Here is an 11,395-nt window from a genome sequence, read left to right as displayed (position 1 = left end):
ACTAAAGTAAAAAATAATAAAAGGTAACACAAAAACAAGGCTATATACAGAGGGTACCTGTACCAAGTCAATGTGTGGGGGTACAGGTTAGTCGAGGTCATTTGTACATGTAGGTAGGGGTGAAAGCAGGTTTTCATCCAACCCTTTTATGCCAGTAAAGTATGTCATAGAAAAAAATGTAATGACAGGCATAATGGAAACGTTCCAAATGTCAACAAAACAAGATACGCTGTTAAAATTAATTATGAGAGAAATGGCGGTGGAAGCGGCTTTATGCGCAAATATTGATATAATAATGTCCAAGTAAATGTGCAGTCAAGCGATGATAGGGTGTGTGGTCCTCCCACTACAACTCGGGAAATCATGCAGTTTTTTAGGCTACAGATGAAATGAATTATGAACTTCACATGGTGGTGGAAGTGCACTGTGCATTGCGTGATGTTTTTTCCAATATATATAGAGGGGCTTATTCTGGTGACATGATAATCGATGCTTGGCTGCTGTTTGACAAATAAACATGATCTCACTCTTTTTCCATAATAATCTCATCATATAGTAGGCTATAGATGCACTGTATCTACGAGTTCTTGGCTAGAGCAGAGTGGGCACATTCCCTTTATAAAGCAACATTTTACCATCAGAGTTAAAAATACAATGGAAAGCCATTTAACTTGTATATTTTATTTGGGACATGGGAATTTAACCGCATACGTTTTTTTATGTGCACTACATATATCACACACAGCCTTTTATCCGCAACAAGCAAATTTGGTGAGAAAATGTGCATATTGTTTATTAATTACATGAAAATCTGTCCCAACTGGATGGAAACCTAGCTACTGAAGCAAAACATATTTTTGGTGGGGGAAGGGGTGGCGGGGAATTTAACAGACACAATTAGGGTTAAGTGCCTTGCTCAAGGACACATCAACATATTTTTCACCTAGTTAGCTCTGGGATTTGAACTTTCTGGTTAATGGCCCAAAGCTCTTAACATCTAGGGTACCTGCCAGGCTAGGTTGAAGTGACATCCCGGACTCCCCTTCACCTTTGATTGTGTGTGGGTGTGTGTGTGTTTGTCAGAATTCTGTTTTTGTTTGGTGCATCTCTGTATTTGTCTTTGTTGCATCTGACTATGTGTATTTGTCTTTGTTGCATCTTTCTGTTTGTATTAGTCTTTGTTGTGTCTGTCTCTGAGTGTTAGGCTCTGTCACAGCCTGGTGGAAGGAGGTGACCTGCTGGATACATGGTGGAGCCTGGAGGGCTTTTCCCTCTGTGCTCAATACGATCCTCAGAAGAAAGTCTCTCCTCCAACCGCCCCCACTTAAACACACACTCACACAGAGCCACACAAACACACATACACACTGGGTTGGTAGATGAGAGCTGAGTAGATCAGGTCAAAACAGATTGTGTCTATTCCTGTCTCGTCCCCCACCCCTCAGTATACCTACTCCACTGTCCTGCTTTGATGACACTGACGTCCCCGCTGGTGCGTCGTCTGACCCCCCTCACTCTGGGCTTGTCAAATTGACTGACAGCTGTCAATCAAAGTCAAGCCTGAGGTGTGATGAGAAGGGCTGATGGATAGCCTGAACCCCCCTCCTGGTGTGTTTCTGTCTGAACTCTTGTTCTCATTGTTTCAATGTTCTTCTCTAGTTGTTTGTTAGGCTACTACTCATTCTATTGTGTGGCTTGGGTACATTTAGCCCAAGAAAGCTGTATAATGTTAGAGTAATAAGGCATTCTATCATTTTACAGTATAGATTACCAATTTGTTATTTAGTCTGATGGACATTATTAACAGGTAAGTTGACAGTCACTTATTTATCTGTTCCGTACCAATATTCTTGAGCAACAGTAAAACATACGGACATAATAGCTGTAAAATCAATTATTCTAAACCTTTTCTCTCCTGAATACAGTACTGTTGCTTGTAACTATTGTTATTTTAACCAGCATTTAATATTACCAGCTAACAAACATAAATATTGCATAACATCAATCTAAGCCTGATTGTGACATAAGGGATCTCATTCTTCTCATGACTGTCAGTGAACATCAAAGGTTCACTGCCAATGAACATTTTCATAAGCGTTGTAGGAAGTCATTAATTAGGCCTTAATTGGACCTGACTACCGTTAGTGTGTGGAGCGTGTTAACCACCTAGTCATTAACTATGGGAAATCCTGATTGGGATATTGTTGTGGTGTGTGCATATGCGTGTTTGTGTGTGTGTGTGTGTAATGTCAGATATGACACCAGGACCAGCACTGATCCACTGACTGGTTCTGCTTTGATCAATCAGGCCTGTGTGTGTGCATGTGTAGTTTGGTTGGAACCTCCTGCTGGTCCTGATGAAGACGAATGGGCTAACAAGACATGGCGGAATTGCTTTTTGGGAGGGGAGGGGGGGTGAGTGCATTGTGAAAGGAAGGGGCGATTTGTCATTGATTTATCGTTCTAGCTAGTGCATAGCCACCGTCATCTGTAATTATGAAGTGCTTTGAAAGGCTGGTCATGACACATATCAATACCATCATCCCAGACACCCTAGACCAACAAATTAGCATACCGTCCCAACAGATCCATAGATGACTCAATCTCTATTGCACGTAACACTACACTCTCCCTCCTGTACAAGAGGGGAAATAACAATGTGAGAATGCTGTTCATAGACTACAGCTCAGCGTTCAACACCCCCAACCCCTCCAAGTTTATCACCAAGTTAGGGACCCTGGGACTGAACCCCTCCCTCTGCAACTGGATCCTGGACATCCTGATGGGCCGGCCCCAGGTGATGAGGGTAGACAATAACACCTCCGCCACGCTGACCCTCAACACGGGGGCCCATCAGGTGTGTGCTTATTCCTCTCCTGTACACCCTGTTCACCCACGACTGTGTGGCCTTTCATGATTCCATCACCATCATCATCATTTTCTGATGACATGACGGTGGCGATGAGACAAGCCTACAGGGAGGAGGTCAGAGACTTAGCAGTGTGGTGCCAAGACAACAACCTGTCCTTCAATGTCAGTAAGACCAAGGAGATGATCGTGGACTATAAGGGAAAGAGTGGAGAGCACGCCTCCATCTACATCGACAGGTCTGTTATGGAGCGGGTCGAGAGCTTCAAGTTCCTTGGCGTCCACATCACTAAGGACTTAACATGGTCCACACACACCGACACAGTTGTGAAGAGGGAACGGCAGCGCATCTTCCCCCTCAGGAGGCTGATAAGATTTAGCATGGGCGCTCAGATCTCCAAGAAGTTCTACAGCTGTACCATCAAAAGCATCTTCAATTGCGGTGCCCTTGACCCGCAAAACGCTACAAAGGGTACGTCACTGGGGCCGAGCTCCCTGCCATCCAGGACCTCTATATCAAATCAAATCAAATCAAATGTATTTATATAGCCCTTCGTACATCAGCTGATATCTCAAAGTGCTGTACAGAAACCCAGCCTAAAACCCCAAACAGCAAACAATGCAGGTGTAAAAGCACGGTGGCTAGGAAAAACTCCCTAGAAAGGCCAAAACCTAGGAAGAAACCTAGAGAGGAACCGGGCTATGTGGGGTGGCCAGTCCTCTTCTGGCTGTGCCGGGTAGAGATTATAACAGAACATGACCAAGATGTTCAAATGTTCATAAATGACCAGCATGGTCGAATAATAATAAGGCAGAACAGTTGAAACTGGAGCAGCAGCACAGTCAGGTGGACTGGGGACAGCAAGGAGCCATCATGTCAGGTAGTCCTGGGGCACGGTCCTAGGGCTCAGGTCCTCCGAGAGAGAGAAAGAAAGAGAGAATTAGAGAGAGCATATGTGGGGTGGCCAGTCCTCTTCTGGCTGTGCCGGGTGGAGATTATAACAGAACGTGGCCAAGATGTTCAAATGTTCATAAATGACCAGCATGGTTGAATAATAGTAAGGCAGAACAGTTGAAACTGGAGCAGCAGCATGGCCAGGTGGACTGGGGACAGCAAGGAGACATCATGTCAGGTAGTCCTGGGACATGGTCCTAGGGCCCAGGCCAGTTGAAACTGGAGCAGCAGCATGGCCAGGTGGACTGGGGACAGCAAGGAGTCATCATATCATATCATATCAGGTGGTGTTAGAGGAAGGCACGAAAAATTGGCAAAGACTCCAGCCACCCTAGCCATAGACTGTTCACTCTGCTACTGTAGCAGACTTTGCTACTGTAGCCGGAGCTTCGACTCTCGGACCAACAGGCTCCTGAGACAGCTTCTACCCCCAAGCCACAAGACTGCTAAATAGCCAGAATAGTCAATTAATGGTACCTGAACTATCTGCACTGGCTATCTTGCACTTACCCTACGAACACTCACTAGACTTTATATACACAGCATGTAAAGTGCATTCGGAAAGTATTTAGACCCCTTGACTTTTTCTACATTTTCTTACGTTACAGCCTAACATGGAACCCAAACCGGCTGCGCGCGTGCACCATCGTGCACCACCGTGCATAAATGTATTTTGTTCCCCTACACCAAACGCGATCACAACACGCAGGTTAAAATATCAAAACAAACTGAACTAATTACATTAATTTGGGAACAGGTCGAAAAGAATTAAACATTTATGCCAATTTAGCTAGTTAGCTTGTACTTGCTAGCTAATTTGTCATATTTAGCTAGCTTGCTGTTGCTAGCTAATTTGTCCTGCGATATAAACATTGAGTGGTTATTTTACCTGAAATGCACAAGGTCCTCTACTCCGACAATTAATCCACAAATAAAACGGTCAACCGAATCGTTTCTAGTCATCTCTCCTCCTTCCAGGCTTTTTTATCTTTGAACTTATATGGTGATTGGCATCTAAACTTTCATATAATTACTACACCGACCGGCAACACAGTTCGTCTTTCAATCACCCACGTGGGTATAACCAATGAGGAGATGGCACGTGGGTACCTGCTTCTATAAACCAATGAGGAGATGGGAGAGGCAGGACTTGCAGTGCAATCTGCGTCAGAAATAGGAGTTCTATTTTAGCCCTTGGCAACCCAGACGCTCGTTGACGCGACACGTGCGGTGTGGTCAGCCTATTATTTTAAAATGGATCCAGTTGTTTTTCCCCCTCATCAATCTACACACTACACCTCATGATGAAAAGTTTTTCAGTAATTTTAGCAAATGTATTAAAAATAAAAAAACAGATACCTTATTAAGTATTCAGACCCTTTGCTATGAGACTCAAAATTGAGCTCAGACGCATCTTGTTTACATTGATCAACTTGAATGGAGTCCACCTGTGGTAAATTCAATTGATTGGACATGATTTGGAAGGCACACACCTGTCTAATATAAGGTCCCACAGTTGAAGGTGCATGTCAGAGCAAAAACCATGCCATGAGGTCTAAGGAATTGTCCGTAGAGCTCCGAGACAGGATTGTGTCGAGGCACAGATCTGGGGAAATGTACCAAAAAATGTATGCAGCATTGAAGGTCCCCAAGAACACAGTGGCCTCCAAAATTCTTAAATATAGAAGTTTGGAACCACCAAAACTCCTAGAGCTGGCCGCATGGACAAACCAATCTGGAGAAGGGCCTTGGTGACCAAGAACCCGATGGTCACTCTGACAGAGCTCCAGAGTTCCTCTGTGGAGATGGGAGAACCTTCCAGAAGGACAACCATCTCTGCAGCACTCAACCAATGGCCAGACGGAAGCCACTCCTCAGTAAAAGGCACATGACAGCCCGCTTGAAGGTTGCCTATAGGCACCTAAAGGAATCTCAGACCATAAGAAACAAGATTTTCTGCTCTGATGAAACCAAGTTTGAACTCTTTGGCCTGAATGCCAAGCGTCACCATCTGGAGGAAACATGGCCCCATCCCTACAGTGAAGCATGGTGCTGGCAGCATCATGCTGTGGGTATGATTTTTCAGCGGCAGGGACTGGGAGACTAGTCAGGATCGAGGGAAATATGCACAGAGCAAAGTACAGAGAGGTCCTTGATGAAAACCTGCTCCAGAGGAACTCCGACTTGGGTGAAGGTTCACCTTCCAACAGGACAACAACCCTAAGCACACAGCCAAGACAATGCAGGATTGGCTTCGGGATAAGTCTCTGAATGTCCTTGAGTGGCCCAGCCATAGCCCGGACTTGAGCCCAATCGAGCTTTAATTGCTGCCAAAGGTACTGAGTCAAGGGTCTGAATATTTATGTAAATGTAATATTTCAGTTAATTTTGTTTTGCAAAAATGTCTAAAAACCTGTCTTTTCTTTGTCATTATGAGGTATTGTGTGTAGATTGATGAGGGGAAAAAAACAATTTAATAAATTATAGAATAATCCTGTATGTAACGCAACAAAATGTGGAAAATGTCAAGGGGTCTGAATACTTTCTGAATGCACTTTACATTCTCACTCACACACACACACACTACACTCTCACTCCCACGCAAATCTAACACATTCTAACACTACATAAGCACACACACGCATAACACACACATACAGTGGGGCAAAAAAGTATTAAGTCAGCCACCAATTGTGCAAGTTCTCCCACTTAAAACGATGAGAGAGGCCTGTAATTTTCATCGTAGGTACACTTCAACTATGACAGACAAAATGAGAAAATAAATCCAGAAATCCAGGATTTTTATGAATTTATTTGCAAATTATGGTGGAAAATAAGCATTTGGTCAATAACAAAAGTTTATCTCAATACTTTGTTATATACCCTTTGTTGGCAATGACAGAGGTCAAATGTTTCTGTAAGTCTTCACAAGGTTTTCACACACTGTTGCTGGTATTTTGGCCCATTCCTCCATGCAGATCTCCTCTAGAGCAGTGATATTTTGGGGCTGTTGCTGGGCAACACAGACTTTCAACTCCCTCCAAAGATTTTCTATGGGGTTGAGATCTGGAGACTGGCTATGCCACTCCAGGACCTGGAAATGCTTCTTACGAAGCCACTCCTTCGTTGCCCGGGCAGTGTGTTTGGGATCATTGTCATGCTGAAAGACCCAGCCACGTTTCCTCTTCAATGCCCTTGCTGATGGAAGGAGGTTTTCACTCAAAATCTCACGATACATGGCCCCATTCATTCTTTCCTTTACACGGATCAGTCGTCCTTGTCCCTTTGCAGAAAAACAGCCCCAATGCATGATGTTTCCACCCCCATGCTTACATTTACATTTAAGTCATTTAGCAGACGCTCTTATCCAGAGCGACTTACAAATTGGTGCATTCACCTTATGACATCCAGTGGAACAGCCACTTTACAATAGTGCATCTAAATCTTTTAAGGGGGGGGGGGGTGAGAAGGATTACTTTATCCTATCCTAGGTATTCCTTAAAGAGGTGGGGTTTCAGGTGTCTCCGGAAGGTGGTGATTGACTCCGCTGTCCTGGCGTCGTGAGGGAGTTTGTTCCACCATTGGGGGGCCAGAGCAGCGAACAGTTTTGACTGGGCTGAGCGGGAACTGTACTTCCTCAGTGGTAGGGAGGCGAGCAGGCCAGAGGTGGATGAACGCAGTGCCCTTGTTTGGGTGTAGGGCCTGATCAGAGCCTGGAGGTACTGAGGTGCCGTTCCCCTCACAGCTCCGTAGGCAAGCACCATGGTCTTGTAGCGGATGCGCGCTTCAACTGGAAGCCAGTAGAGAGAGCGGAGGAGCGGGGTGACGTGAGAGAACTTGGGAAGGTTGAACACCAGACGGGCTGCGGCGTTCTGGATGAGTTGTAGGGGTTTAATGGCACAGGCAGGGAGCCCAGCCAACAGCGAGTTGCAGTAATCCAGACGGGAGATGACAAGTGCCTGGATTAGGACCTGCGCCGCTTCCTGTGTGAGGCAGGGTCGTACTCTGCGGATATTGTAGAGCATGAACCTACAGGAACGGGCCACCGCCTTGATGTTAGTTGAGAACGACAGGGTGTTGTCCAGGATCACGCCAAGGTTCTTAGCGCTCTGGGAGGAGGACACAATGGAGTTGTCAACCGTGATGGCGAGATCATGGAACGGGCAGTCCTTCCCGGGAGGAAGAGCAGCTCCGTCTTGCCGAGGTTCAGCTTGAGGTGGTGATCCGTCATCCACACTGATATGTCTGCCAGACATGCAGAGATGCGATTCGCCACCTGGTCATCAGAAGGGGAAAGGAGAAGATTAATTGTGTGTCGTCTGCATAGCAATGATAGGAGAGACCATGTGAGGTTATGACAGAGCCAAGTGACTTGGTGTATAGCGAGAATAGGAGAGGGCCTAGAACAGAGCCCTGGGGACACCAGTGGTGAGAGCGCGTGGTGAGGAGACAGATTCTCGCCACGCCACCTGGTAGGAGCGACCTGTCAGGTAGGACGCAATCCAAGCGTGGGCCACGCCGGAGATGCCCAACTCGGAGAGGGTGGAGAGGAGGATCTGATGGTTCACAGTATCGAAGGCAGCCGATAGGTCTAGAAGGATGAGAGCAGAGGAGAGAGAGTTAGCTTTAGCAGTGCGGAGCGCCTCCGTGATACAGAGAAGAGCAGTCTCAGTTGAATGACTAGTCTTGAAACCTGACTGATTTGGATCAAGAAGGTCATTCTGAGAGAGATAGCGGGAGAGCTGGCCAAGGACGGCACGTTCAAGAGTTTTGGAGAGAAAAGAAAGAAGGGATACTGGTCTGTAGTTGTTGACATCGGAGGGATCGAGTGTAGGTTTTTTTTCAGAAGGGGTGCAACTCTCGCTCTCTTGAAGACGGAAGGGACGTAGCCAGCGGTCAGGGATGAGTTGATGAGCGAGGTGAGGTAAGGGAGAAGGTCTCCGGAAATGGTCTGGAGAAGAGAGGAGGGGATAGGGTCGAGCGGGCAGGTTGTTGGGCGGCCGGCCGTCACAAGACGCGAGATTTCATCTGGAGAGAGAGGGAGAAAGAGGTCAGAGCACAGGGTAGGGCAGTGTGAGCAGAACCAGCGGTGTCGTTTGACTTAGCAAACGAGGATCGGATGTCGTCGACCTTCTTTTCAAAATGGTTGACGAAGTCATCTGCAGAGAGGGAGGAGGGGGGGAGGAGGATTCAGGAGGGAGGAGAAGGTGGCAAAGAGCTTCCTAGGGTTAGAGGCAGATGCTTGGAATTTAGAGTGGTAGAAAGTGGCTTTAGCAGCAGAGACAGAGGAGGAAAATGTAGAGAGGAGGGAGTGAAAGGATGCCAGGTCCGCAGGGAGGCGAGTTTTCCTCCATTTCCGCTCGGCTGCCCGGAGCCCTGTTCTGTGAGCTCGCAATGAGTCGTCGAGCCACGGAGGCGGGAGGGGAGGACCGAGCCGGCCTGGAGGATAGGGGACATAGAGAGTCAAAGGATGCAGAAAGGGTGGAGAGGAGGGTTGAGGAGGCAGAATCAGGAGATAGGTTGGAGAAGGTTTGAGCAGAGGGAAGAGATGATAGGATGGAAGAGGAGAGAGTAGCGGGGGAGAGAGAGCGAAGGTTGGGACGGTGCGATACCATCCGAGTAGGGGCAGTGTGGGAAGTGTTGGATGAGAGCGAGAGGGAAAAGGATACAAGGTAGTGGTCGGAGACTTGGAGGGGAGTTGCAATGAGGTTAGTGGAAGAACAGCATCTAGTAAAGATGAGGTCGAGCGTATTGCCTGCCTTGTGAGTAGGGGGAAGGTGAGAGGGTGAGGTCAAAAGAGGAGAGGAGTGGAAAGACGGAGGCAGAGAGGAATGAGTCAAAGGTAGACGTGGGGAGGTTAAAGTCGCCCAGAACTGTGAGAGGTGAGCCGTCCTCAGGAAAGGAGCTTATCAAGGCATCAAGCTCATTGATGAACTCTCCGAGGGGACCTGGAGGGCGATAAATGATAAGGATGTTAAGCTTGAAAGGGCTGGTAACTGTGACAGCATGAAATTCAAAGGAGGCGATAGACAGATGGGTAAGGGAGAAAGAGAGAATGACCACTTGGGAGAGATGAGGATCCCGGTGCCACCACCCCGCTGACCAGAAGCTCTCGGGGTGTGCGAGAACATGTGGGCGGACGAAGAGAGAGCAGTAGGAGTAGCAGTGTTATCTGTGGTGATCCATGTTTCCGTCAGTGCCAAGAAGTCGAGGGACTGGAGGGAGGCATAGGCTGAGATGAACTCTGCCTTGTTGGCCGCAGATCGGCAGTTCCAGAGGCTACCGGAGACCTGGAACTCCACGTGGGTCGTGCACAGATAGCAGTGTAGACTACGTTAGGACGACGAAATACGAAGTTGCAATAGAAGTGCTGACTGTTTCACTTTGTTGTCCTCTTTCTTTTCCTTTTTCTTCTGTCCTTCTTTTGTCCTTATTTTGTCTTCCTTTCTTCTGTTAACTAGATATTTTTTGTTGTTATTCTTTGTAAGCTAGCTAGCTTCTTCACAGTAGGTATGGTGTTCTTTGGGTGCAACTCAGCATTCGTTGTCCTCCAAACACAACAAGTTGAGTTTTTACCAAAAAGTTATATTTTGGTTTCATCTGGTTTCATCTGGTTTCATTCATATGACATTCTCCCAATCTTCTTCTGGATCATCCAAATGCTCTCTAGCAAACTTCAGAAGGGCCTGGACATGTACTGGCTTAAGCAGGGGGACACGTCTGGCACTGCAGGATTTGAGTCCCCAGCGACGTAGTGTGTTACTGATGGTAGGCTTTGTTACTTTGGTCCCAGCTCTCTGCAGGTCATTCACTAGGTCCCCCATGTTGTTCTGGGATTTTTGCTCACTGTTCTTGTGATCATTTTGACCCCACGGGGTGAGATCTTGCGTGGAGCCCCAGATCAAGGGAGATTATCAGTGGTCTTGTATGTCTTCCATTTCCTAATAATTGCTCCCACAGTTGATTTCTTCAAACCAAGCTGCTTACCTATTGCAGATTCAGTCTTCCCAGCCTGGTGCAGGTCTACAATTTTGTTTCTGGTGTCCTTTGACAGCTCTTTGATCTTGGCCATAGTGGAGTTTGGCGTGTGACTGTTTGAGGTTGTGGACAGGTGTCTTTTATACTGATAACAAGTTCAAACAGGTGCCATTAATACAGGCAACGAGTGGAGGACAGAGGAGCCTCTTAAAGAAGAATAATGTAGGGTATGTACAGGTCTGTGAGAGCCAGAAATCTTGCTTGTTTGTAGATGACCAAATACTTATTTTCCACCATAATTTGCAAATAAATTCATTAAAAATCCTACAATGTGATTTTCTGGATTTATTTATTTTTCCATATTTTGTCTGTCATAGTTGAAGTGATCCTATGATGAAAATTACAGGCCTCTCTCATATTTTTAAGTGGGAGAACTTGCACAATTGGTGGCTGACTAAATACTTTTTTGCCCCACTGTACATACCGATACAACATAAACAAAAAGTACATGCACATACATACACACTTTTACACATTTGCTGCTGCTATTCAGTACGTTATTTTACTCTTATTATTATCTATCTATCCGGATGC

The sequence above is a fragment of the Oncorhynchus keta genome, chromosome 21 (genome assembly GCF_023373465.1).
Source record: "Oncorhynchus keta strain PuntledgeMale-10-30-2019 chromosome 21, Oket_V2, whole genome shotgun sequence".
Lineage (NCBI taxonomy): Eukaryota > Metazoa > Chordata > Actinopteri > Salmoniformes > Salmonidae > Oncorhynchus > Oncorhynchus keta.
Note: the sequence above shows the minus strand (reverse complement) of the source record.